This window comes from Temnothorax longispinosus, chromosome 9 (genome assembly GCF_030848805.1).
Source record: "Temnothorax longispinosus isolate EJ_2023e chromosome 9, Tlon_JGU_v1, whole genome shotgun sequence".
Taxonomy (NCBI): domain Eukaryota; kingdom Metazoa; phylum Arthropoda; class Insecta; order Hymenoptera; family Formicidae; genus Temnothorax; species Temnothorax longispinosus.
In genome coordinates this window covers 14099829-14127659 of record NC_092366.1, presented here as the reverse complement: position 1 = coordinate 14127659, position 27831 = coordinate 14099829, and the positions used below count along the sequence as shown (strand labels likewise).

The following is a 27831-nucleotide window of genomic DNA, read 5'->3' as shown; positions in this document are numbered from 1 at the left end:
CTTGCGCGTTACCTTCGTCAATGACGTACGAAAGTATATCCATGACATTTATAATCTGAGGAGCATTTTAATGAAATTTTGACGATTGCCAGACAAGACACATTAATTAAGCTTAACTCTCCAACGTGTTTAAAATGCCAGTTAAAATGTGCCAGAGGTCGTGCAAAATATTCACCGCGCTGATCGCAAAAATGTCGGATTGCCGATGGATGATTGTACATTATAGCTAATTATCAGGCGTGATTGCCCAATGTGATAATATAATCTGCACGGAAAATGAAAATAATTGCCTTTATCGACATTACGCACGCATCCCTATTTGCCGTACAATCTAATTTGGCCAGATGCGCGAATTCGCTCTATTGTTGCAGATCGCAAACAAATTGCTTGCATTCAACCTCGATAATCTGATAAACGGTTTTTTCTCTCTCTTTCTCTCTCTTTCTTTTTTTTTACGTTTATCTCTCGGTTTATCTATATATTGTGTAACTACTGATATTATATCTCTTTCGAGAAACTCTTTTGTGCGTTTCTCTGTTAAAAGTAGCGCTCTTGTTAATTATACATATATCAGACAGAAAATAAAATGGAGAATTCAAAAAATTGTACTAACAATAAATGTAAAGTCAACGAAAGTTGTATTTCAGCGGCAAATAATGAGAGCGTGAGATTAATCAATACACGATAGCAATATCAGGCAAAATCCAATCCACATCAATTGTAAACTATCACGTAATTATTATACGTAATTAAACATGCTGTTAATACTATAATGGAGCTACGGAATTTAACCGGTACAAATTATGCGTAAATCCATAAACTCGCGCTTGCATTGTCAGAATTTCTATACCTAGATGGTAATGATGATACATCTGTACCAGCGTAAGAGTTTTACAATTAGCGGTAATAAATCATTCAAGATCACAAATCAAGGTTTTATAATACATGCGCAGATCTTTTGCTCTATCGAATAAACCGTCACAAAGAAACCGTTTGTGAGGGTCTTAAGGAAGATAACATTTATTGAAATTGTAACGCATTTAATATCCAGATAAATGTTATTATTTAGGGGTGATGAGTTAACGTGGCTCTCATCGGCAATGGCCGAGATACAAGCCCTGAAAGTTAACAAAGTGCGGCAATGTAATTCGTTCGTCTCACAGCACCGGTAGTCGGGTTGAGTGATTTCGGCGTGCGCTCAGTGAGCGGCGGGAATAATTCATACGAAAAGCGTACTGCGGCGGGAACGTGTGTTTGACTATAAAATATGCCCTCCTGATATTGATGCCTCAGCATCAAGCGCGAGGGTTTTATGCGGTCCGCGGGGTATATGTATACATATATATATATATATATATATATATATATATATATATATATACATACATATATAATGGCGGCGCGCGGGGTCTGATCAGGCCGAAATATAAAGCGGAAGAGCGGTATAAAATTTTACTCGGCATCGCAGGCGCAGATAAACGCGTCTATAAGACCGGCGCGGCGCGCGTGGTGTCTGATTTGCGATTGCCTGGGTTTCGCTAAGCCGTGATATAACGGAGATATCGATTTATCGATGCCGGACAATACGCGATGTCGATGTTTTATTCGAAAGCTCGCGGTGAATCTGTCATCGCGTTTTTACGCTTTTGATTTTAAGTAACGAAAGAAAAACTCGGCGCGAGGCCGAGTGCGTATATTGAATATTATATAGCTGAGTTGACTTGAATATTTTGGGCGGAATATAATTTACATCAAATACAACACGGTTAGTCGGAAAATCTATATTGCAAAGTTTATGATCGTTCAAAATTTAATTTAAGCTATATACACGCTACAAAGATATGTCGGATTAGGTTAGGATAGCGAGCTGATGGAGGTTCAGATATTGGTTTTAATAAAGAGAGACAGAACGCTCATCGTCCGTAAATCTAAATGCCTCTTTCGGCGATATTTCTTATGAAAATTGAATTATAGGTTCGTAAAGCCTTGAATGGCGCGGTAGGTATAAACAAGTTTGTAGGTCTGAAAAAAGTATATGTGTCAAGGAGGGACGGCAGTATCGTAAAATTGGGGCTATATAACGTAATATGCAATAAAAATCGAATTATCTACTATCTGCCGCGAGTAATTTCGATACGAAAAATTATAGGCGAAAAGGCAGGATTTTATGACGTGTTGGGTAAAATTTCGATTTCGGGCAAATCGGGTCGGAAATTGAGATAGGCGAGAAGATGACTATCTTTTATTAAGAAAGTAAAGAGATTTTTGATTGAATATTACAATGAATATTTATGATTATTGTGTCTTGTTGTGTCTGAATTGCATCTGAACGTATATCTACTATTATGCAAGTTTATTTATATTTTTTGATATGTTAACGCTAATTATAATACACTGGAGGCTCGTTACTTGATGAATATCCAAATAAAGTGTTACGGGAGGCAACTGTAAAACGGCGATACTCACAAGAAATTAATATTTAACTATCGGAACGTGATCGATATCGTAAAGTTGTATAAAGTTCTCGAGCCTTGATCGCACCAGGTAATTTAATTTTATCGTCGGTCTATAATTTTATCCTCCCGTTCGTGTCGCGCGTTCGTGTCGATTCAAACGTATTAGTAAAATTAACCTCCGAACTTCCTTTACGATTCCTTTCGCTTCTATTAATGAGAGTGTTATCACGTTCGATCGGCGTGTCGTTCGACTCTCGATTTCGCGACGGACGATTCTTCCGATCCGTCTCGATTCGCGATATTGCGCGTACCCCTTGCACATCGCCATGCGTAAACATTGCGTAATTTTGGCTCGAATTTGTCACGGAGAAGCAGTAAAATATTGGGAGCGTGGCCATGCGAAAACGTCGAGGAGATAAGGAGATAACGGATGTTTGCGGTGTAGACCGCGTGTCCGATTTGTCAAGGTGCTTTTAACAGTAGCGCTCAAAAATTTAATGCCAACGGCGAAACAAAGTTTGCAGTTCGATCACGCGCCTCTCGACTTCCATTAATGGACTTTTGTACTCTCCGGACTCCGAAACAGTTCTGATAGCAGTAGTCAGAGCGGGAAGGAGGGGGTGGGGGAGGGGGAAGGAGGTAATCGTGCCAAACCGCATCTGCTAATACAGCCCGTGCATCGGGCTAAAGCAATTCCGCTAATCTAGACTGTCCGGTCCGATAACGCGGCGGGAAGTGAGGCAATCGCGTGGGTACCCGGCGCGGCGCGGCGTCCCGTTTCTCATTTTCCTTTCGCCGATAATCTGCAGAAAATCGTTGAATTATCGAGGTGGGTTTCTTGACAGCTATCTCTTCCCCGCTCACTTTCGCGGACTCTCGATTATTTCCAGATCGATAAGTGTTTCGTTAAGCTTACTAACAACCTGCCGACACATTCGACATATCTTGGACGAAAATCGATATCGAATCGAAAATTTGACGAGGTGAGAAGACGCGCGAGACCCCATCGCGGCGAGACGCGCAGCGATAGTTAATGAAAAACTCATTTATGAAACTGGCGTGGTAATGCCGCATGTCGGCACACGGAAGCATAAATACTTAAGTCGCAGCTGGTAGAGAAATAGATGCTTCTTATATATGTATATACATATATACAATATGTATACGTAAGACGCGGTGGGATAGAAACTGAGAGGATGAGAGACCTCATTTCGTGTATACTTCATATCTCGTGGTAAATAACGTCTTGTGTATCATTTATTGTCGCGAGGCAAAGATGGAACGGAAGTACCTTGATTATGTTTGTCTTAGTATCAAAATGAAGTGCATCTCGTCAGGGAGGGGAGAATAGATAGAGAGAAAATGTCACGCGACTCCCGTTTTATCGCACAGGATTGAAATGTCGGCTCGTACTCGCAGACTGTGACGCTTCCTCACGCTTTCGAATCACGAATTTGGTCAGATATTTTACGTTGTTTCATTAAAATTAGCCTTTCATCTGAGTTATACGTTCAGTTAAGCACTTTAATTAACGAGAGAACGTTTACTCTTTGCGTTTTATTTACCGTGGACGCTACGTTACATTTATTTATATAGCAGCCGTTTGCAGCAAACACGCCGACGTTTTTTTTATTATCTTGATTGACTTGGCGCTCGATTAGCTTAATTATGCTTATAGCATCTAAATGAAGGCCAATTGTGAAAGAATAACTTGCATTAAACTAACATAGAATTGTTTACAGTATTAAAGCAGCTAAATGATAACTTGTATATTTACAATTTGGGACGTCAATACGAAGGGAAAATTTTAAAATACGACACGAGTAGGAAACTTTGTGTTAACATAACATTTCCTGAGAGACGAATTAGTTTTTTTTTGCCGACAAAAGTAGTTGACCTGAAAAAATTTTAAAGTATAATACATTTGCTAAAACTGCATACGGACATACAGATTGCGCTGATGGATACCTCTCTCGATCTTCGATAATTTTGCAAAATCCCATTTGCTACATTTTTACCCGATCTTTTTGCGTGGCTGAGGATCGGTGATTCCTATCGTTATCGATATTCGCTTTAGTTCGTGTCAGAATGCGTTACTGCCGGATGCAAAATATCCGCGTTCCACTTCTTCAAAACATGAAGAACTAGATTCCGCGATTACACTTATCGCGATGGAGATATGCAGCCGCGTATAGACGTCTATAATCTCTTTCGCGGTTCAGATGACGATTTCAGATAGCCTTTCCTGTGATGGGAACCGGGTATTGATCCGCCGACTGAAATTTACCTTTAAGCTAACGTAGAACAAATCGAGACATTGTTATATAATTGAGAATTTTATATGTGCGATAAAATCAATTCTCTATTCGTGAAATTGTGCAATTAAGTAAAAATATCAATACTATCGGATTATCAATTAAAACTTGATTTTCATTCGATTTTAAATTGTCGTTGAAATCCAGAAGTAAAGATTAACATTTGTTTGCAAATGGCGAAGGTAAAAAGTTGAATTTAATTATTGAATTTATATTTTAAAAGTCGCGCATTTGTTGCAAACCTTTTTTTTTTCACTTATCCCGAACATATTGTGATGTACTAGACTGCCGCGGCTAGAATTGCATCTCAATCGTATAAAGAAGGGTATTATTTGCATAGCCGCCTGGGCGGAAACGCTCTTCTAATTGCAATGCGCTTGCAAAGCAAATCAGGGAAATTAAGCTAGCTCCGGCATGTATTTTGTAGCGGTTAATGAAATATTTATTACTGGTACGAAATTTACTGCGATAGGAAATGGATATCGATCTATCAATCGGAGTTTACTTCGGGACCAGCTTTACCGCGGAACTCTGAGAGGCGGATATTAAAGTTTCCAGCTTGACGAAGGTGGTTGAAAAATTTTTATATGATATTAAAAAGTATGACTTTTGCAGAAATGTAGAAATCTGTAATTACGTTTAAATCTGTCTACAGCGGCACTCTAAGAAGCCGGGATGTTTTCTTCGAAAAGCCTTTAATGTGTTTTGGCATAAATTATAATTATTTTAAAAAAACATTCGTTAGTTTGTACTTTTTTTTATCAAGTTTGTACGCAAACTTTGTCAAGGTTTGTTTTAAAAATTGTAAAACGGTCGGAAGCGAGATACTGTTAAATTAATATACGGGTATAATAAAACACAAATAAAACTTTTACAGATGCAAAGTCCGCAATGGTTGTTTCTAAATGAAAGAAAAATAGATATATTGCCCGACCCGTGACGTACCGAATTCAAAATTTACATTTAACAATTCAGCCGCGGCTAACAATATCCTTGCGAAAGTAACGTTTTTGTTCACGGTCGTAACAATGTGTTCCGCTTAAAACATTGCTCGGGCGGGATACTAAATTTAATAAAAAGAAACAAACGATTTCCTGAGCCGGCCCCTTACGAGCGTTAAATGTCACACAGGAGTCCACTAGAAACGATTCAGAGGCGGCATGGTAAATTTGCATACGGACAGTGGGTTATCTCCTTTGCCTTCCTTTGAAAGTCTGCGCGATACAGGCTGTCTTAAAAGGTATTTGATACTCAACCTAAATTCTGTCGGACAAAATTTGACTTAGGTTCGACTATATTGGACCTACAAAAAGAAAGAAGTCAAAATAGAAGAAAATGCAAAAAATATTATTATAGTAAAAAAATCTTTATTACAAGGAATAATATTAATTATTTTAAAATAAAATTTAATTCATCACTTGTTTAATTATGATGTGTGCATAAATAACGTTTTTCGAAAATATTTTCTAATGATGAGAAGCTCCGGGATAGGATATCCCCTAAAACGAACGTATATATGAGAGAATCTTTGCTCTTTCATTGTTTCACTTTATTTCTATTAAGAATTCAATCTCTCCAAGATTTCAACTTCGAGAGTGAACAGTTTTTGATCGGGCTCTATAGATGAACGAATATAGAAGCTCGATCTGGAAGAAGGAATCCGGAGAATCCGTTGACCAGACCATTCGCAGTCAGTTCATCCCCGGTACTTCTGGTTCGTGCGACCGAGAAGACGATGATTGGATCAGTTTTACGAACCCTCGCGGGATAAACAAGACGTCGATCTCGCCCTCCGCTACCGTGTGTGTATATACGCGCCGCCGTGCTCACACTCTCTCGGGAAGCGTTCGTATGTATTTTGGTTTCCTCCCCCGGTCTGTGATATTGGCGGCGCGCACGATGGGACAATATTTATTCGTAGTTTTGCCCGGCCCGGATTCTCTTTTGATCCTCACCCTTTTCGGTTTACTTGTTGGCGGTGAGTGATGATTCCGCAGGGTATTTTACATCGCTCGATTTGTTTTACTCGCCTGAGACCGAGCGGCCCGATTCAATTCCGTCCGAACCGCAGATATCGCCGGGCGACTTTTATTTTCCGCCCCTTCGTATACCTAACCGTGATGGCAGAGATCGAAATTATTTGGATTTCTTTGTCTACGAACAGCTTTCCCCCGCGGAGGAAAATCTTTTTGCTCTTTCGCTGAATTGCTCCTGCCTTTATGAACATTAATAACTTCCATGAGCTTTACGCAATTACGGCTATCTTGTAAACGTTAAAACCCCTAGCTCCATTTTTCTGATTAACCTGATTACGCGACGTCCCTCTTTTAGCTCTCTTTCTTGTGTCCGTTCACTAACGATTCCGCGAAATATTTTGTATTTAAAATTGTCGGGGTGGGCTGGCCTCATCCAATTTCCTTTGCTTATTTCATCCGAATAGTCTCCGGCCAGATCCGATTCCATCAGCAATATTATTTCATCTGCCCTCGTTTCGAGCTTCATTCCTCGGTTTCATCCTCGTCGCGCGCGCGGGTACGATTTAGGTATTATATCATGAAACTACACCGTACTAACATCACTCGAGAATATTGAATCCTGATTTACCGCAGGCTGACTCGCCGCGCGCGCCAACCCGAAAGTCCGTTGTCGATTTACAACATTGCACGATGAAACACATGAGTTGTACTGAACAATGATAATAACGCGCGACATTGCATCCGTACGCGATTTATAATGAATGCAATATTCTTAAAAGTAAGCGAGACACTTTTTAATAAAATGGATTGTAAGCTTTCGTTCCGTGTTCACGTGGTAAACACTTTTTGAAAAGAATCGCTGCCAACAAAACAGCCTTTCAAAGCAAAAATCTAATTTCCATGAGGGCCTGTACAACGTTTTGCATTTTTTATTGCAGACCGTGTAATTTGTGAAATGTTTGCGCGCGCGAGCCGACGCGGAATATTCGCGAAAGGGCAACGCGGTATACACACACCGCGAAAAAAAAAATGTGAAATGCAAAATACAAAAACTTTTGACTGCTCGCGCATTTTCCATCGCGCGGACGATCGGAACGGGCGCGCGCGATATTATTCAGCGAACTGGTTGTGGCGAGTTACGCATGTTATACTCGCTATGATTCGTCTCTCATATCGTACATTTGGCAATGCTTTCATATAGCAATATGGAAATATATTTCGGGATCAATAGAAGTAGGTGAATTTTTATAACAAGTATAAATGGATACCGTTATAACTTGATATTTGTATGGCATGATACGAAAAATGTAACGTGCACTTACGTCTGCTGTTCGGAGAAGAGAGAGAAAGATTCGAAAATATATAGAAGCATACTTAATGCACACTGGCAAAAACTCGATTAACCTTTGTCATTTATTATTATTTTTATCGCCTCAATTGACAATATTTCGTTTTTAGTGTCTCGCGCTATTATTATATATATTTATTACAATTAATATCACATTTATATATTATGGAGACAGTTTTCTAGGAGAACGAGGTTTTGTGACATTCGGAATTTGCATTGAACATTTAATAAATTGCAGAAATTTCTAAAATATATTATTAATTGTGTCGAGATAGATATGTCATCATTTAACATTTGATATGTACATACTACATTCAATTTATCGGTATTTTGTTAACAAAAGCAATTGTATTTTGTCTGAATAATATTGCAATGCCACTTTCTCTTCCGATATATTACAGATGGAAATATTGAAATTCTCGTAATTTTAAACATTATTATGAGAAATAATCGTAATATATAAAGTAACGTTGTGCAAAAACGACACCGTTATAAAAGTCTCAAGAATTGGAAAGCGTTAAAGGCATACTTGAAACACCACGCGTGACTAGAAATTCTATTAAATTCTATTTGCATTTCGATGTCATAATTTAGTCTCACACTCGGTTAGATATTAATATGTATGTAAATTATGCCGCGGTGTTTGCAAAAGTTATTCAACCAAATTATTAATTTCTTAACTTTTCCTGAGCTCGAAGTAACTTAAGTTTTGTACAGGTTGCACCTGTCATGAGTTCGAAACTCCCAAGAAAAAATGCGATATTATTAGAAAAAACTGAAGCTGCGACTTTCAGTGACGTTTAACTAAAAATGTCATTTATTTACAATCCGAAGAAAGGTCTGACATTTGCGTGCTATTGCCGGTTAACGAAATTCAAGTGCGGTAAAAATTTCTACGAAAAACTTTATCAATCCTCCTCTCTTAGGAGATTCAATTAGCAAATTAATGCGTAAAATTGGAGAACTCGTTAAACAGCAAATTCGCTTTTAATTACCTCTGCGAATATTAATGGAGAGTAACACTGAGCGCCGTTATATTGCATGCAATTAAAATGTCACGGATACTTTGTGCGTTAAAGTATCGTCATATGATAATGCATTAATAAACTTTAATTAATTAGCGCTATTAACATTACGATGATGGAAAGCATTTATTGAGCTAATTAATGAATTAATTTAGTGTCCCTTGCAAGTGCCGGGGCTACTTGAATAATAACTTTTTTATCATAATATAAAATTTCACGCCTGTACGTAAATCGATAATTTAGCAGCTGCGGTATTTTTAATACGTTCGCCATTTTTTATGCTCAAGCTTTTCATATGTTTGATATATATCTGTAGTACGTATCTTTTATTTTCTACTTTATCTTTATACAGTGTTTGTAATGGAAAAAAATGTATTTGTGTGCGGGAAAACTGTGTTGCAATTGCTATGAATAATGAAAGTAATGTTTACGCAGATGAAACTGCATCGAAAACTTACTCATGTACTTGCGCATAGTTTGCCACCGACGAGATACGAAAGTTGGAAGACACAATGAAGTTTAACGAAGTTTAACCGAAGCACTACTGTGCATCTTCGTCGATATTTGCATAAATTATAATATCGGATCAAAGCAACGCGATCTGCTACGATGATATTGCTTATCGACAATATTACCAATTTACGTTATATTCTTGTCTCTCGCAACAGACTTCATTTATTGTCGAAATTTAAATTTATGCACGTCACGAATTGTCAGGATAATTAACGGATGCTTAATGTCGCAAGAAAAATAAGTTAACAATGCCAAATGTAGATTGTCGAACGTGATTTGAATAAAATCCGTGTGTTACATCGGTTTTTATCTAACAAGATAAATCAGCGCGTATTAATGTCAGCACTGCGTTTGTACAGATTTAAATTTAATTTCGTATCCTGCGTAATATTAAAATATCGAACAAACGTCGGAAATGTGAGAATGCCAGACTATTTTTATCCGGATCGTATAATAATTTAATCGCACCTCGCAATTTGATGGCCTGGCTGTCAATTGTCGAATCGTTTTCATGCGATGCATGAAACACACACACAACGCGTATTCAGTTCATTAGTTCTCTGTAGAGAAATGCCGAAAGATTTTACAACGCAAAATACAGACAAGTGTGAATTTGGTCGTCGTGTTTGCTTGACGATAAAATACAACTGTACTGTTTGTTCACATGTGAATGGCGTTGGGGAAGTTTCCTTTCTTTAAAGGAAAATTCAATACTCGTAATTGCTCTTTCTTGTAATCCTCGTCCGTGCAATTTGTAGATGGGCTCTCCGCCGTTTCGTCAGTTTGCGGATGGACTAATGGACTAGTTTTGCACAATTTATGCCGTTTCAGTTTATTCTATCGTCGGAATATCTTGCGGTATACTTAGCTTAGAATTCTGTTTTGGTTTTCTCGAATTTCTCGATATTTCTCTAAAATTGACAATTACTTTGCAAAGTCCCGGGTCTCTCGGTTCCGTTTGAAAATAACGTATATATAAGATTGTGCTTTCAAGTCGGATTCAGACTAAGCGAAGAGCGCGAACAAACACGAATGAACGAACTTACTTCAATGAGTGTGGATAGCGCCACGAATACGATCGAGCTCAAATTTACATCGACCTCGCAGGGATGACTGATTCGCAGTCATTTGAATTTAAGTGAATCCACCGATCCAAGCTCTGTAGACAAACACCTATTTACACTCATATCGTGCTCCTGTGATTAATAGTTTTATGAACATTTAAGAAAAAGTGTGGAAGCAAGACACAACAAAATGGAGCAGAATAGCGAAATAATTTTTTATTTACATTTAAAAAAAAAAAATTTGTTATAAAAGAAGAGTGCTCTCTGCACTCGTCCGTGTTCATCCGTAAATTCGCTCGTGATCGGTTGTCCTCGAAGTAGCTCAGTCTGGAGCTCCACCTTCATCATGCAACGAACACGAATCGGGCACACGTAACTTCCTATCCGCGGCGCGTCGTTCACGAGGGACAATCAGGTCGATTTCCTCTACCTTGCCTCCCTACCCACCCCTCTCCCACCCTGCTGCCGCCTACCTTTGGCAGAAAACGCGATATCCGAAACGTCGGGTACTAATTTTCAGCAGATTGCCCCGGCTCGATTTAGCAGGCGATTCAACACCCGCGAGTACCGTGTCTACATTCCCGAATTCTCGCGTGGTAGGAGGCCGTAATGTCAGCATCGGCAAAGGTAACGTGCGCGCCCTCGCGTATACACCGGCACCCTGTGCATACACAGACCGCATTCTCGCGTCCCACTTCTTGCCCGGTTTCCTCCTTTCCGGAACGAAAGCCTCGCAGCTTCGCAAACGTTACAACCACTCTCGTTACTCGTCCTCCGTGTGTTTCACGCGCGCGCGCGCTTGCCGATGCTCGGGAAACGCTCCAAGACCAAGAGCGCAGCTATCTCTGCCAGGCGTTTGCGAAGTATTAATTAACTAATTTGCTCGTTTGCGCATTGTGCGTTCCGGGACCTTAATGGATTTATCCCTTTCAACGTTCGGCGTACCGAGAGTTTTGCGCTTGTGCTCCTCGCTGCTGGCGAGGAGACGGGGCCTGAGAAAGCGGCAAGCCACGAGTATCGGCACTCCGACGAGAAGATCGTCTTGAAAAGTGTACGGAAAATAATTACAAGACCGACGAGGTGGAATATAATTGGCGGAAGAAAACGTAACTGCAACGTTAAGATATCTTTCCGCAAAACGTTGCATGGGCTTTAAACAGGGGGTTTTAATTTTAAAAGTTTAAGTATCTTATCGATTCCGTGTTCCGCCAACTTCTATTATAATCTCCATTGTAATACAACTTCTATGTAATGAACGTAGCGTAGAAAGGATAGTTTGTGAATGATCGACGAGCACCGTTTACAGTATTAATCGAATCATTCCTAATTAGTCTTCGTCATTCGCAAAAATTATTTCGGTTCTACAGATGAACGTTCACACTTTTCAGTTTTGTTTAGGTAACGATCGTTTATGACGAGCCTACGTCCCATTATGAGTGGACGTCCGTTCGCTTTGTGGGATATCTCACACTGGGCGCACACGTGCGTGCCGCAATTAGCGAGCGGGATGCATGCTCGTTCGCCACGTGATACGCGACCATAGTCGGGGAGGGGGGGGGGCGCACACGCGTATGTGAAACTTAATTCTTTATTAAGTAGACGCACACCTTTATACTTGACCGATCGAGAGATAGCGACTTGACGGGCCGTGAAATTCGCCAGAACTGGGCACTCGTCGGAGCATGAAATTTGTCCTCCAGTCTTTCGTACACGTTAACGGTGATACACTTCGCCGTGCCGCGCCATTATGCGAACTTAACAAAGCGCAGTCGACGATAATTGCGCCTAAAACTTTTGGCTAATTCTTCGTATTCTTTCTCGACTCTTCTCCTTCGCAGTTGAGAACTTTTACTGAAGCCTGAGGTTAATTGTGAGAAAGGGACAAATTTTAATACTCGCAAATGTAAAATACAAATTGTAATAAGCTGCGCTGCCGGTTGCTGTATATATATAAATATATATATCTACGATATACACCAAAGGAAGACAGAATTAAATTTTTTATGATAACATAAAGCAAAATTTCTCGTATAAAATATTAAAATTTGGTCGAGCAGTATATCGCGACGAGTATATAGCATAAAATTTTGCGAAAATTTTTGTTATTTGTTTTAGTGCGGGGCCGTTCTATTTTTTGCAAAATAAAAGTTCCAATGTCTCTTAAGTGAAAGACGACCCTGGAATCTTCACGAGCTTTTTTCCTAAATTTTCTTTTAAGTAGCTCTACGTGCGGGCTCGCGATGTAATTGTCGCGAGTTCTTGTTATGGGCAGTGCGGAGAAGCGTACGATGCCTTTTGCGCTGACATTGCACGAGAACGGCCACGCGAATAAAGAAGGAAAGGTGCGACGTAAATATTCGCCGACAATTATAATGTCGGGTATGTGACCCCTCGTGTCTCTCGCGTGCACGGAATTGTCTTATAATTAAAAGATGTTGCTCGAAGTTAATTAAACGTGGAAACTCTCGGCTATGGCTATGGCCGTCTCTTCGTCGAGTCAGGTTCGCAGAGGAAAGAGTAGACAGTTGAATGTGGGATGCATGACTCGACATGTAGATGAGATAAAGAATTTTTTCTCCGCCCGAGTTAATTATGCGTGTTACACGCGGTTCCTTTTTCCAGACGAGCACTTTTGTTTGTTGCCAACCGTCAAAGTTTTATTTGCCTTTTTACGTTACGTTACCAAAATTTGCGTGAGAAAATAATTTAACGTTGAATTACAACAATAATGGTTGCGTTAATTAATTTACGGCATAAATAATATACAATTTTAGTGGCATAATTCGAAATGCAATTTAACGATAAGTGGCCTGTACTTTATTTGATCACAAATTCGTAATTATCGTTATAATTTACGAACGTACCCAATTTGCTGAGGGGAGCAATTGTAAAATATCTCATCTCTCTCTTCGGTGGCAATTCATCGAATCCCAGAAGTTTGTAAATCGCTGGCTTTCATTAAAATAAATTTATTCGACCGCGCGCGCGAGAGAGAGAGAGAGGTGGGTACCGCGCTTTAAGATCTACCTTCGCGGCAGAAACGAAAATTACGAACGGAAAGTTAAAAAGCAAGCCGCGTGGTGCGGCTGGAATGGGAAGAATATCCCGACCCCCACCGGAGACACGATCGTCGAGAGATCCATTCCGAAGACCCGCGAGATTAATCTGCCGATGAGTTACGTTTGTAAACGTTGGCCGTTCCAGTTACTTGACTGTCACGGCAGTTTGCCGAGCGTGGAGAGCCTCCGGAGACCCTTGAATTACCACAACGCCTGCACCACGCGGCCACGCCACGGCGCGATTCCGAGCTGCTTATTATGCTTGCTGAGGCTGCGCGTAATACTGTCTTGATAAATATAGATATTTAAAAACGCTCACATACAAATATTTACATGCATTTACGTTCCAGCATTCTTTTCTTAAATAGAACAACGCAGAGCAGTACAAAAATACATCTGTAGATTACAAATTACCCCAGTTAAATGATATTCTCATCACATATTTGACCAACTTCATTTATTACAAAACTCTACATGATCTAGAAATGTGAGATATAAGAACGAGCGAATTTAGCGGTAGACTAGAATATACGATGAGAATGTAGGGCGTTATTCCCAACAGCTCGGGTTCGCAGTCATGATCGCTCCGAAACGTAAAATCGCCAGATGTAACGCGGAGCATAGAAGCGCAAGATCGTGGAATATTGCGTCGCGTCGACATATTGTGTACCGTCTTGCGGTCCGGCTGCATGGCTTGGAAGCCCCGCATGGACGGACGCACTTCGATACACCTGCCGCAACGGCAGGCTTTACCCGTCGGATGTAGTTTTCGCTGAAAATCGCTTTAGCATACCGCACGTTGCGGCAGTCGGCTCCGTTACCAACACGCATACGCGCACGAATGACGCGCGTTAAATCGCACCGACAATTATCTCATAATGTCGGGTTAACGGTTATATCGGTCGCGCGCTCGTTGGCGAACGCAGTATAATTAGAGATTAGGAAATCGTCTCTGTTGTCAAAGGGATGACTCCTTGATAGCTGTCGCTTAATTAGTCGTTAGTTGAAACGCATAGTTCCATCGGCATCCATATTTACACGGAGAGCGTGGGTGAATTGGATGTGCTAGCTAGAACGCTCTAGTTTGCTCGTTGATTTACGATGTAAATATTGGTCAACGTAATATCGGAGACAGCTTCCAATAGCTTTTGTGATGTAATCATTAATATAGGTTGCCATACGTAAGTACGGGGTAGTTGCACAATTTGCCAGGTAAATTACTCCCGGCAGATTGCTTGGCACTAATTAAAACGGAACAAATGTAAACAGTCCTCCTGCACTAGGAGGGAAACTAAGAAATTTAAAAGACGGAAAATATACCGCTTTCGATAATCCTGATTAAAGCATCATGCAAATATTTATTCAAATTAGATAGAAATTATTCCCGCGCAGATGTAAACGTCACCGTGCGCGCGCGACGCGACTCTTTCGGTATTTTATAAATATTTATTTCCGTAAAATTACATTTTTATCTGTGCCACATGCATGCGGCACGCGGCCGGCGACCGGTGATAAAAATTTTCCCGGCGGAAAGTGGAGATTGCGTTCCCGGATCGAAACAGTCTGGTACGCGGGATCCGAATTGATCGTACGACGCGACGCGTTCTTTCTCACTCTCCCGCGTGCGAGTAACGATCTCACACGTATCCATGGGATCATTAAAGAACTCGTGGGTGCAGTACGGGACGTCGCGTTTTCGTCGTAACGTGACTGCCGGAGGCAGTCTCACGAAGGTAGTTCCGCAAGGACGACCGCAAGTTTAACGGCTCTTTCAATTCCGCTCCTTCGGCTCGTTCGCCCGGCTATCCTTCGGCCAATCGGCCCGGTCAAAGGCGCGTCGCGCGAGAGTGGAATACCGAAGTAGCGTCCGGCCTGGGGACCGAAGATTGCAGCATCCTTAGCATCCCTTTACCGCGCAGGTTTACGGACGCACCATCGTAATTAGCGGCACAATCAGGTCTATGCGGTATGGTTAATTGAGTATTCCGGTATTAGTTCCCCCCTTGAACGCGCGCGTTCGCGCGAGAGAGAACCTGACCTATTCAGAGCGTTTTTATTCCACCGTTTTAATTCCAAGGACGGTTTCATTCCAACGTGACCGGTGGAGAAGTGTCCGACGGCCGAGGCCGCGCGCTGGACTATTGCCGAGGTAAGCACTTTCCGTCCCAACCACCACCACCACCCCCCTTCTCTGCACTTTGCCGTCCGACGAAACTCAAAATCTCAACCGCCGTTCGGGTTGCAGTCAGGCTAGATAACGTTACTTTATTGTAACTGCCTTTAACCGGTAGGCAGATGGCCGCGGGACTAAAGATTCCGGCGAATGACGTAATTCTGAGTTGCGGTCGCGTTGCACGAGAGCCGGGCTCCGACTTTATGACGGTTCGACAATATAATTCATGCTACTCGCTTAATGATGAAATCGCGCGAATATCATTGCTCATTTTAAATTGGCGCGTCGCGATTATATCACGGATATTATTTAATATTAATATTATTTAATAATTCACCCCCGACATATTAATCACGACATCAATTTTTGTAATTATATATTTTGGGTTGAAACTGATGTGATATGCGCATGTAATTGAGGAGCGATTAATAATTTTAAACTGTAGATTTCGTGTCAGTCAGTCTGCATTTGCATTTGTATATACGTTCAATATTCAATAATAACAATTTATATCGCTAATTGTTGCGACCGCGCGATATAAGCAGGGAATTCCGTTAGCAGTCAATCAATTTATTAACATCTCGATAGCTCAATTTTGTCTGCCGCAATTTTGCCTCTACACTGTGTCATTCAACGCGTTGTTTCCGATCTCATATTAATATTGCAACGCGTCCCGTTATGATTTCTCGGTAAGCTGTGACAGAACTTATTAGCTAAATCGGGGACATTCTGGATTAACTTCTAGGAATTAGAGTACGTACAATAGAGACATTATGTACGTACCTTGACATTATCACCTCGTTTAAAGTGACATAAATCAATACCGACTACAATAGTGCACACAAGCTCTATCTCTCGTATTGTTATCTGATCGTATAGGTAATTAAATAGACTCCTTGCTATGATGGGATCCGCAAATAGTTAAATATCGCGCACGTCGCTAACGTGTGAAAAAGTGGACAACTATTGGCCAATCGGGCTCCATTTGACCATTATTTTGCTTACGTATACACGTGTTGAGATTTGATTGATTGCTTTACATTCTTATCGCGTATCCGATACCGATGGCATGCTCGACTGATGGCAGTCCAATCGAGAACACTCCATTTGACAGAAATTTTCCAATATCGACGGGTTGATGTTCTGTCAACCCGATGGGAACGAATCATATGAATCCCTTCGATTTCCAACAAATAATTACGAAAGTTGTTTCACATGCATGCTCAATTGTACTTTGTTACGTGTTCTCGAGTTTTCGAAAAAAAGCACATCAGTGAAATCTAATTATGCGCAATGCGATAAATTGACAGGTTAGAGAGATAAATGCTAAATCAGCTACAATTATCGGTATCGTTTATCGATTGATCAAACAAATCATTTTTTATTTATCAAATACATTGATTAAATGTTAAAATCGTTCAACTCTGTTTTATGTATCTATTTTTGGAAATAACAAGTTTTTCCCTTCGTTTTTTATCTTGTTTTTATTTTCGACACGCAGCATGCAATTTCATAAGCGACTTATTTTTAATCTGAGCTTGTCCGCTGTTTGATAATAGGTCTATTTTTCCATTTCATTCATTTCAGATTGTCTGTCCTCTCTCAGAAATATTTGAAATTCACGGATTTACAGTATAGAGTATTAAAATCGCTTTATCCTTTATTCACGGTACATATACATTGCGATGGTACTATTTGTTCTCTTTCCTTTTTTTAGCGCATTCCGCATGGATGCAATGATAAAAAAGTTGTTGTAGTTAACGAAACCTTTTAGCCGATCCGTGAAATTTGGAAAAATATTTATCAACGCTGGCGCGATCGAACGCGACAAGTTATTTTGCATTCTTCCTTTCGCTGTGTATCATCAAACAATAATCAAGAGATGACGAGGATGGTATCAGCGAACAAATACGGGTTGGGCATGTATATATATTTCCTTATCTATACCTTCGTTGTTGAGAATGTGCCGCAACATATTACGCGACGAGAATATCCCACTATATACCTACACATCAGTGCGGTACACGATGTAGCCACATTGTCATTTATCGATAACGTCTCTTTATAACGGTCATGAGATAAATGCTTCCAAAATATAATATATGCATGACACGGATAGCTCGACTGTGTCATAAATATTCCTTTTACTTTAAGCACTGACCGAACCACGGTTGCACCTTCGTGAATTAATTTTCCATTTAGAGCACATCGCCAACCCGAATCGGATCGAGGTATAACGCGAGTCTCATTGCGATGAAGAAAGCGATAATCCGGCGTTAAGTGGCGCTAATTGCGCGATAAGAGCCAGCAACTTGGGGCAATAGTCAGTTCGTGGCTAACCGTCTTTGGAGGATAACTTAACGCGCGCCCAACGATATAATAGCGGGAGTTATTACCGCGGCGATACGTCGAGCACGAGCGCGCGCCGTACGTCCGATTCGAGAATAACTTGCGAGCCGTATATACGCGCGAACGAAAACCCGACGATGGTATTCAGCCAGTAATGCATTCCGGCTTCCGCAATCCCGATCGAACGAAATAGCGTGCGGTCTAAGGTGGTGCCTATAAACAAGCGTCTTGCACCGTAACCAGGCCCCCGGTATCACCAAGGCGTTTGCGATATAATGTATTACAAGTCGCCGACACCGCGTAAGGAAGGGTTAGGCGGCCGAGGCAGTCCCGTCGCCCAAAAGGGGTTGGCAGCTTGTGCCACACGATGTTACAGATAACATCTCATTGTTACAGTACGGCGCGCGAATAAATCAGGGGGGACGCGAGGGTCCGCAGTGTGTCCTCGCAGGAGACACTGCGGCGAATTCACCGCCGGCCACGAGGGTAGTAAACGAGGATATAACAATTGTCGGTATGGCCAAGCTAGGGATGACGTAAGAACTATCGCAAGGCACACGTAAAAGGGATACGAAGGATGAGCATTGAAGATTGATCTTTTTTGGTTCATGAGAGACCGCGAGTCTGTAAGGAATGTAAGGACTTGGAGATAGATTAAAGTATATAATATATGTACGTATTGTACGTGTTATATTATTTATATCTACCGTTAATATATGAGTGTTACATTATAGATTAATTCATTAATATTTTGAATATACATTTGAACATAGTTGAAATCTGATATTTTGCGATGTCTGTGAAGATAATTTTCTTCCTAATTTGGGAGAATTGATCAATTCTGCTAAATTTTGCCCGCGTTTTAGCTATGCCATTTCCGTATATTATCAGATTATCTATTTAATTCATTGCCTCTTGATGAAGATACCTGTCACGAATTGTAGGAAGTTTTAGATTTCAATCTGGACTGAGGTAATTTTTTTTTGCTTTAAATTCTTTATAGTGATTTAAATAGAATGCTGATTAGTATTAAAAATTAAATTGTCTATCGATTTAGATGGATTTACTGTTCCAATAAAAAGCTGTGTTTTGAGACCGACAAATAAATCGGCGCACAATTTACTGAGTTGTAAAAAGTATACAAAATTCACACAGAAATATTATTATTGGGCTACCAAGATCCAGACCGATCGAAAATGGCATTTTCTTTAATTAATTGTTAATTTATTTTGTTTTCAAAAATTATTCGATATATTATAAATTTAATTATAACATGGATGACTTGAAAACATTTGCAAACGATTGCAAATATTTAATACATACAAATATGAAATGATTAAAATAATTAAATATTTAATTGGCATAATCGTTTCATCGTAACAGGATTGTTTCAAGCTGTAGAAACCGATCGGAGAGAGATTCATCGTTATATAATAATAACAACGCGAAGGAGAATATTCTATTCTTATAGTATTCTCTTAAGTATACGCGCAATCAAATCGACTGTAATATATTTTTCTTTTATACTTTTTCCTCCTATCGCAAGAAAGTTCTTTTTAAACAAAACGTCGTAATATTCGAGCAAATTCAGCAGCAAGTACTCTTTTTATCTTTGCGTTATCAATTCGTGTGTATTAAATCAACCATAGAACGAGCGTCTGAACGTAATCCGATCTCGCGAGTCCAACCGTACGCGAACAAGTAGCAAAGTTAACGGAACCCGTGACCCGCATGCAAAGGTTAGATCGTGGAAATTCTGGCGCAACGTTATCTCGACGATCCGCACTCGTCAGAGAGTACCTAAATTAAAATCACCGCGGCCGACGACTCACGTAACGCTATAGGTATACGTGTCGCTCAACCGCGTGCAATACCAACCCCTCCCGGGGTCCCCCTTCTCGCATTGTCGACGGTGTTGCGGAAGGGTGGGTGTTATTCAGGCAGCAATTTTCTAGCGAAGAAAGTCCCGCCGTTGCAAAGAAGCCAGTGGTTATACATGATAACATCGTGTTGTCACACGACACAAACGACCGACTAAATCGCTGGACAACGGTCAACCGGTATGCTTGCCAGATACTGGACGTGCGCCGTGTAACGTGTAAGCGGCGAGCGGCGAGTCGTGTATCGTCAGGTGCCTTGTAAATGAGGGAATAACAATCGCGAAAATGGCGCGATCGTGCGGGGAGAGGCGAGAGAGGCGGCTTAATAGGCTCGTGAGGGAATTCCCTCCAATTATGGTGCATTCTGCGCGACGTGCATCAATCCTGTATCAGCTCCTCAGTATAATAATGCATCCGCTGTTTCTCTGGAGGTCCGCCTCTTGTCGATCACCCCCGCGCGCTATTATTTTCGCGCCCGTAGCGCCGAAACAACGTTGTCCCGCGAACCCACTTCCTCAAAGGAGAGAACGCTCTCTTGGGAGACGCAATTTTCGATATCGAACGTTGCGAGTAATCGGCGTGCGCAGGAGGAGTATCGGGATATGCAGCTCGCGCTCGCTCGCGATCAAAGTCTCTTAGTCGTAGGCGATCATTTTCAATTACGACGCGGCGTAATTACAAAGGAGCGCGTAATTGCAGCCCGGGGGCGCACCGTTCACCGCGGAAATCGCGAAACGCACCGCGACGTGCGCCCCTTCGTAAAATATCGTCCCGGCAAATGGATCCTTAAGCCGCGCATGCAGCGCATAACTTTATCTGCATCGATCTGTGCTTATATCTGCCGCGTTGCAGCAATACGCGGATCGAACCCGTCCGCCCGCGCCGTTCGGAGAGCGTTACATCCGCAGTATGAACGGTATTCGCGCAGTCGAATCGCATGTACCTACATATAACTGAGGGCTCCGTTATCGTTACATCGATTAATATTACGTGTAGCTTAATTTAATGATTACAATGTATAATTATTCAGTAATGTGTAGCCGGATACTACTAAATGCGTGCAACGCATTTAATCAGGCTTCATTTACTCAACTTTTGTTATTACGCGCGATAATTGTAAATTGTTTCGAAGCTGTACGCAGGGATAGTCCATTAGAAATAACTTTCGCGAGGGCGATGCGAGGAGAAAGAAATATTCATTACACGCGCATGCAACCTATTCGTTAGCGGATGGAGAACAGCTGTTAAATTAAGAAACATTGTGGGTGGCAAATAACCCTTAGGCGGAAAAGTTTCCGCGCGCTGCACGTTGCAGCCTTGGAAAATGCGGGGCGGCGCCGCGGCGCGGGCGCCGCACGGTGCATCGTGGCTATCCGCAGAAAACTACGGCAAAATGAACGACACTCGCCACGACATGAAATAATTCTAAGTCCGAGAACAGTTTGTGCTCACAAAGTGAATATCAAACTTCTCGCGGCAGTAAAACTTCGAACTTTGCGATTCTCTCGACTAGTTAATGTCCGTCATATTTTTAAGTGAGTGATCTCAATTAATTTTTGTCAGTGCGATTAAAATGTTCAATGAAAAGCAAATAGACTTGTTCTTTCAATAATAGATCGAACGTCGCGTTTTGATATTACCTCTTAATTTTCATGCATTTTTAATCTTGATGTAATTTAAAGGAGAATATTTCAAATGTCTTGAATCTTTTCTCTCTTAAATCTTCTTCGCATGTGTTTTAAATAGCGCGTGTCCAATGGAAATCAAACTGATATTTCCTTCTTCGCGATGCGCTGAAGGAAATGACGTGCGTCTGAATGCACACACACAGACGCGTCTTAGCGATATTCAGTGCTCGCTCTTTCACACGTGTTACGCGCGAGCAGACAGTCGCGTCGGAACACACGAGACACATTAATGACGAACACAATGTCGCGTCGCCGGCATAATTATATTTCCCTGCTGGGTATTCCGTGCAGAATAAATTGTATCGTAAGTGTCTGCCCATTATGCGACTCCCGGTGTATCCGTGGCGCCGTCCGTGGCACTTGGTGACGTCGCCATTCGCAGCGCGACCCCTCGGAACTGCCGAGTCAGAGGGGGGTTCCCTCAACCCCTTCGGTTCTGCCGATGCAGCCGATGCTCCGCGCGCGTCCCCATGCGTTTTACGTTCCACCCCTCTGTCCACGACGTCTCTCTCATTTCGTCTCCGTCTCCCCGTGGAGCTTTAATTATCAACAAAGCGTTTTCGGCCACGTGCTGCAGTCATCGTTTAGAGTGCAGCTGGCGGAAGACTTTCGCGAGGCTTTTTCAACGTTTATGGCTAATTGTGATTTATGCGCGGAATCTGCACCGGTCAGGAGATCCCGAAATTAACGTCGTTTGATGTATCCTTGGATCTCCCTTGTTATTTACTCTGGCGAGGGGAACCTGTTATATGTTTAAATTGTTTGTAGAGGGACCGCCATCGAGTTCGGCGGAGATTGGATCGGGCTTTACTCAGGGTTGTAATATAGATTACTTCGAAATTATTGTATCATGATGGAAGTTACGCGGCGAGCGATCTTAACGTGGTATAGTTTTGTAGCGGAATCGACTTAAATTCTGCAAATTCCGGGCTGCGGTGCTATTGCTCTGCGAAGCGCGTCGAGCGCTTCGTATAGGTTTACCTATTTGTCACTTCAGCGATTATATTCAGGCCGTTGAGATACAAAGCGCGAAACGCCTCAGTTTCGTGTTCAGCTACTTCTCCAGCATTTTCCCGTCTGAATTTAACATGTTCCACCAGCTGCTGTGATTACCTCTTATATATTTCCTCTCATATATTACGTAAACGAAATTTCCGACGCTCTGAAAGTTACGCAAGTTTACCGTTATCGAGGCACTCTCAATATGTTTCTAACGCCCGACTTCACATCTAACAGAGATTTAATTAAGTTTGGAAAATGATCTTGCTAACGTAATACACGTTGCTCGAAATATTCCAGATTTATATACGTACTCGAAGAGCGTATCGTAAGTTTTTACAAACAGAATTTTTTTCCGGCTACGAGCCGCGGTTCTTCGATACCGCCGCTGGAGGCGAGCGTGTCGATGGGAACAAATTCGATAACAATGAGACCAGAAATAACAGTCACCGCGGTTCAAAAACCCGTAATATCCTACGGAAAAGACTTCCAAGGTGCACACGTCGCCGACGTAATAATGAAATATATGTCGCGTTTCCCAACCGTCCGCTGCGGAAACTTCTCTGTAAACGTTAATTTCGTCGTACGAGCGCGAATCTGATAATAGCGCGTGACTGCAATGTGGTAACTGTCCGGAATTTATTGTATTCGAGGATTCTCGCGGCATTTATATTTCTCCGACTTCGTGAGAAATATTGACACTATTTTACCAAATAGGTATACTGTTTAAATTTGTTTTTCAATATTAATGATATCCCCGCGCTGCAGCTTAGGCTAATTATTGAATCGACTGACTGAAGAGCTTTATTGAATTGACGATCATTTCGACGGTGTATCTCTTTTTGAATCTCGTCGGGAAAACTCAAACTTATTCCCTCGAGAAGCAGAGAGAGAACCTTGATAATATGTACTACCGCCAACCGCGGCCCGCGCCGCGTACCTAATGTTCTAAGCCGCTATATTTGCAAGCGCCACGACCGCTATTCGCCGACATGAATTTTGGTTTCTGGCGCGAGCGCACACGAGAACAGGAAACGTACGGCGCGGCCGTAATGCTCTTTTAAATCGCGGTCCCTTCTAACCAGATTCCGCATGATATACCGTTTTAATTTTCATACGCCGACGGTAACCGCGAGGAGAAACGTCTATTGCCGCAAGATTGATTTACGACGGTACTGTCGGTGCAGCCCGGGCTGTGCTGCTGCAAACTGCGTGTATGCATAGGTGCGTAGTTACAACACGGCGCGCGAGGTTGCGGGCGTTTGCGATCCCGTAACTTCGACCCCCGCGAAACAAGCAAGCAGTTTCTTCGCGGAAATATTTCTGCAATTATTACAGTTTTTCACATCTCGCGTAGGAAAACTTTTAGTTTTGCAGTATTACCGTAATAATGTTGCACACGATGGTTATTCTAAATTAGCCCGGACAGTCTCTCAGTACTTCTTTTTAATTATATTAATTAGAACAGTTTCATTTCATATTTTTGCAAAAATGTTAGTTTTATTAGATTCTCCTTTCCTCTGAAAATTTTAAAAGCTATTATGATAACTTTACGACGCGCTTTCAAAGCTTGAGATATTGTTTGCATAAATTATGTCACCCTTGTTATAAAATACGCTATTAGTGATGGTTCATTATCAAGCATATTTTCCATAGAAAATAAATGAAAACTCACTATTAAATAAACTCGAGATTTTTTCATTTAACGAGTTTAGGTGGCAAAAGTTTGATAGGGTTCACGCGATGGGAAAAGTGGTTCTATAAGAAGGAACCGGTTGATCGCGTAAAGGATCATGGGACCCTCGAGAAGAAATAGTGTCAGCGAATCGTGTACCTTCCAGCTGGCTCAATGTTCTACAAAGCAATCGAATCTCGGCTGAAACGCATTTCTCGTGACGCAAAAGGGCAATGTGGACACGAAACATTATTTTTAGCTATTTGATGATTTATATATATGATTGCAGTTGAACGTTATATTCTCTCAGCACGTATACTTTCGTACGAATAATAACAGCTGTCGATATCTGCGGTAATTGGTACACGTTCACGTTGTTTAAGATATTTTAACCGACGTTTCGTGTCGTGCGCGCGATAGCATGTTATTTATATAAGATGTTGATTTAATTTTACGCTTGAATTTGAGCGCACGGATTATATTGCCGCAAGATATTAAACTAGTATAAGACTAAATAAACGAACCGTGAGTCATTCGTAATTCAATTACTTGGACGATATCTGGGTTAACATATAATACGACCTAATATATAATATTTTAAGACATGACTGATCTAAGACAATTAGAACAAAATTCACCGAAATACACAAACGAGCGTCATGTGACAAGAATAAGCTTGTTCCGAACAGTTTCGAGTTTAGTGGCAGTTGATAGAAAAGCCGAGAGAAAATGTTCACGGACAAAATGCTAGAAAGGATGACGCGAAGTGAATGAGGAGACCCTAAACGGTTTATCACTCAGAATAACGAGGGTTTGGAAAGCGAGGATTTAATGAAGGATCTGTAATCGGGGTATAAAAGGGGTATCTATCCGGAGAAAGTTGAATGGATACGCGATATTAAATCGTCGTGAAGTCCTAAGATAGCGGGTTCTCCGCACAGATCCGCTTTTATTTCATAATTATCGTTTTCGTATCGAAGTACCGCAAGAATCAATGTAACGAAAAATATTTAATCGCGACGACACGTAACGCCGTATCTGACCGTACTGAATTACATTACATATCGGGTAACGACTCTGTAGGTCGTTATTCGGTCAGAATAACGGACAGAACTTTTCGTTATTTCAGGAAATAATGGTATATTCGGAGAGGATAAAATATTTTTAAACAAAATGCGCGATGGTAGCGTAGTCTTTCTCAAGGTATGCTGCCCTAGGCCATTGCCGGTCCAGTTTTACGTTTGATGGGTTATCGATGGCTATACATCTCTATGAAGATAGATTCATCAATTATTTTATGCAACGTTGCACATATAGACGCGCACCGCGTTCTTTCTCATATTCATTCGATAAGCTCATGTACGAAGAAAAAAACTGAGAAATCTTTTCTGCAAAATTTAAACAAATTTTCTATATATGAGAGCTGCAGCGTTTTTTCTATAATACCATTTACTAATGCGAGATAATGGTAGGTATATAAAATTTATATTCCTTGAACTAATCACACAGGTAGTATATATTGCTTCTCATAAAAACAGATAAAAAAAATCTTTGAGAGAAATCGAACTTGGTGATAAAATCACTATTTTCTTATATGAATAATTTTTTTAGATCGCATCACTCCATGCAGTTTCAAACAAGTTACACTTACATTAAAATCATCTTCAATTCTCGACTTCTATTATCGGGCCGAGTCTCTGAAACCAATCGCGTGAAAAGGTGCAAAGAAAAATCGAAAGCGGGGGGCAAACAGCTGGTCGTCGGGACGACGCGAATTCAATCAAAGGGATCGGTAACCGCGGAATAAAAGTTATCTATGTGGGGTGGTTGAAAAGGTCGGTGTGTGAATGACAGGTTCGGCACAACGATTGGCGCAACACGCAACCGTTCGTCGGGACGACTTCGCGCTTCGTGGTACAAATGACCCCTCTGTGTTCTACCTTTCAGTCTCTTTTAATCTACTTTTCACGAACATGACTCCCGTTTCATCTGCGTTATTATATCCCCCCGCTCGAAGTATCTTCGTGGCCGACACGTTTTTGCTCTGCAGTCTTGGAGTCTTGGGACTTGCTTTTAGCGATCAAATTATATAATCCGCTTAGAAATATTACGATAAATTTCTTATCAGTGTCTCCGTATCGTCTTTCTGCGACTGTAAAATGATCATCTTTATTGGCTACATATATAAAAGAATAAAGACAAATTTTCAGATAACTCCGCTTTCTAGCGAAAAATCGTCGCGAGATTGAATTCCGATGACGTGATTAAATTGGATTATCTTCGGAGAACGCTTTCCCCGCTCCAATCATATTGATGATACGATAGTTGAATGGTTATCTTAAAGAGAATATTTGCGATAAGCGCATTCTTCTTTTAATTAATCCGTTAAAGTTTAAAGAAATTCTTATTTACATATAACAAAAAAATAGAGCAAATTATTAATGGTATCGATCACAAGTCGAATAAGACTCCCCGAACCGAGAGAACCATTCTTGTAGCTTTAATCCTCTCGTCAACTCTCCCTCTTCCTTCATTGGTAACCACGCCGAACACCGACAATCTCCCGCGATCGTAATTCGATATTATCCGACGTAAATCAACGCCGTACAAGCGAGCACACACTTTCTTTGGCCTGCAACACGCGCACCGGCTACTCGTTGAAGCCGATCGATAGCGCATTGAAATTTATGGGCCTACGAAACGTCGCGAGCCGAGGCTGCTGTCGGATCCTCTCGACCGCCGGTCAATCTCGTGAATCATAGCGGATTTAGTCGGAGGACTTAGCCGCGCGCGCGTGCAAGGACACTCAAACACATCGAATTTCATCAACGGACCCGAGCTCTCACGCTAAAGAATTAAATGATTGATGATTTCGGGAGCGTATAGCCTTAAGAGGCTATCGTCAATTTATATCCGTTCCTGTTAAGACTCATTGAATAATTAATTTCAATTTTCCTTTACATCCGGCGAGCTGTTATCACTCGAAAATAAAATTATGTATCAGCAAGACTGTTAGTTAATTTTGAAGGGCGCTAGATTAATGATACTTGTTGCTTCGAAACCTTTTCGCGCCGCCTGATCAATCTTGCGCCTGCTAGCAGGCAGCTGCAGGCACGCATCGTAATACCTTTGTGAGAAGTGCGCGACATTAGATGCGCTGAAGTGGTGGAAGAAAAATTGCTCGACTGCATTTAAGTCAATAATTCCGACCTGATCTGACTGAATAACTGTTATCTGCCGGTTTGTTTTATTTATTCAACGCGCTCATGAAGTCGATATAATTCATTGCGAGTGTGTCGCTGAACCGTCGG

General features: G+C 41.3%; 1 protein-coding gene across 2 annotated transcripts in view; it reads left to right on the top strand.

Moving 5' to 3' along the window:
* LOC139818625 (limbic system-associated membrane protein) overlaps nucleotides 1-27831 on the top strand; it is a 167604-nt gene that overhangs the window by 11248 nt on the left and 128525 nt on the right. The gene's annotated exons all lie outside the window — the stretch shown is intronic.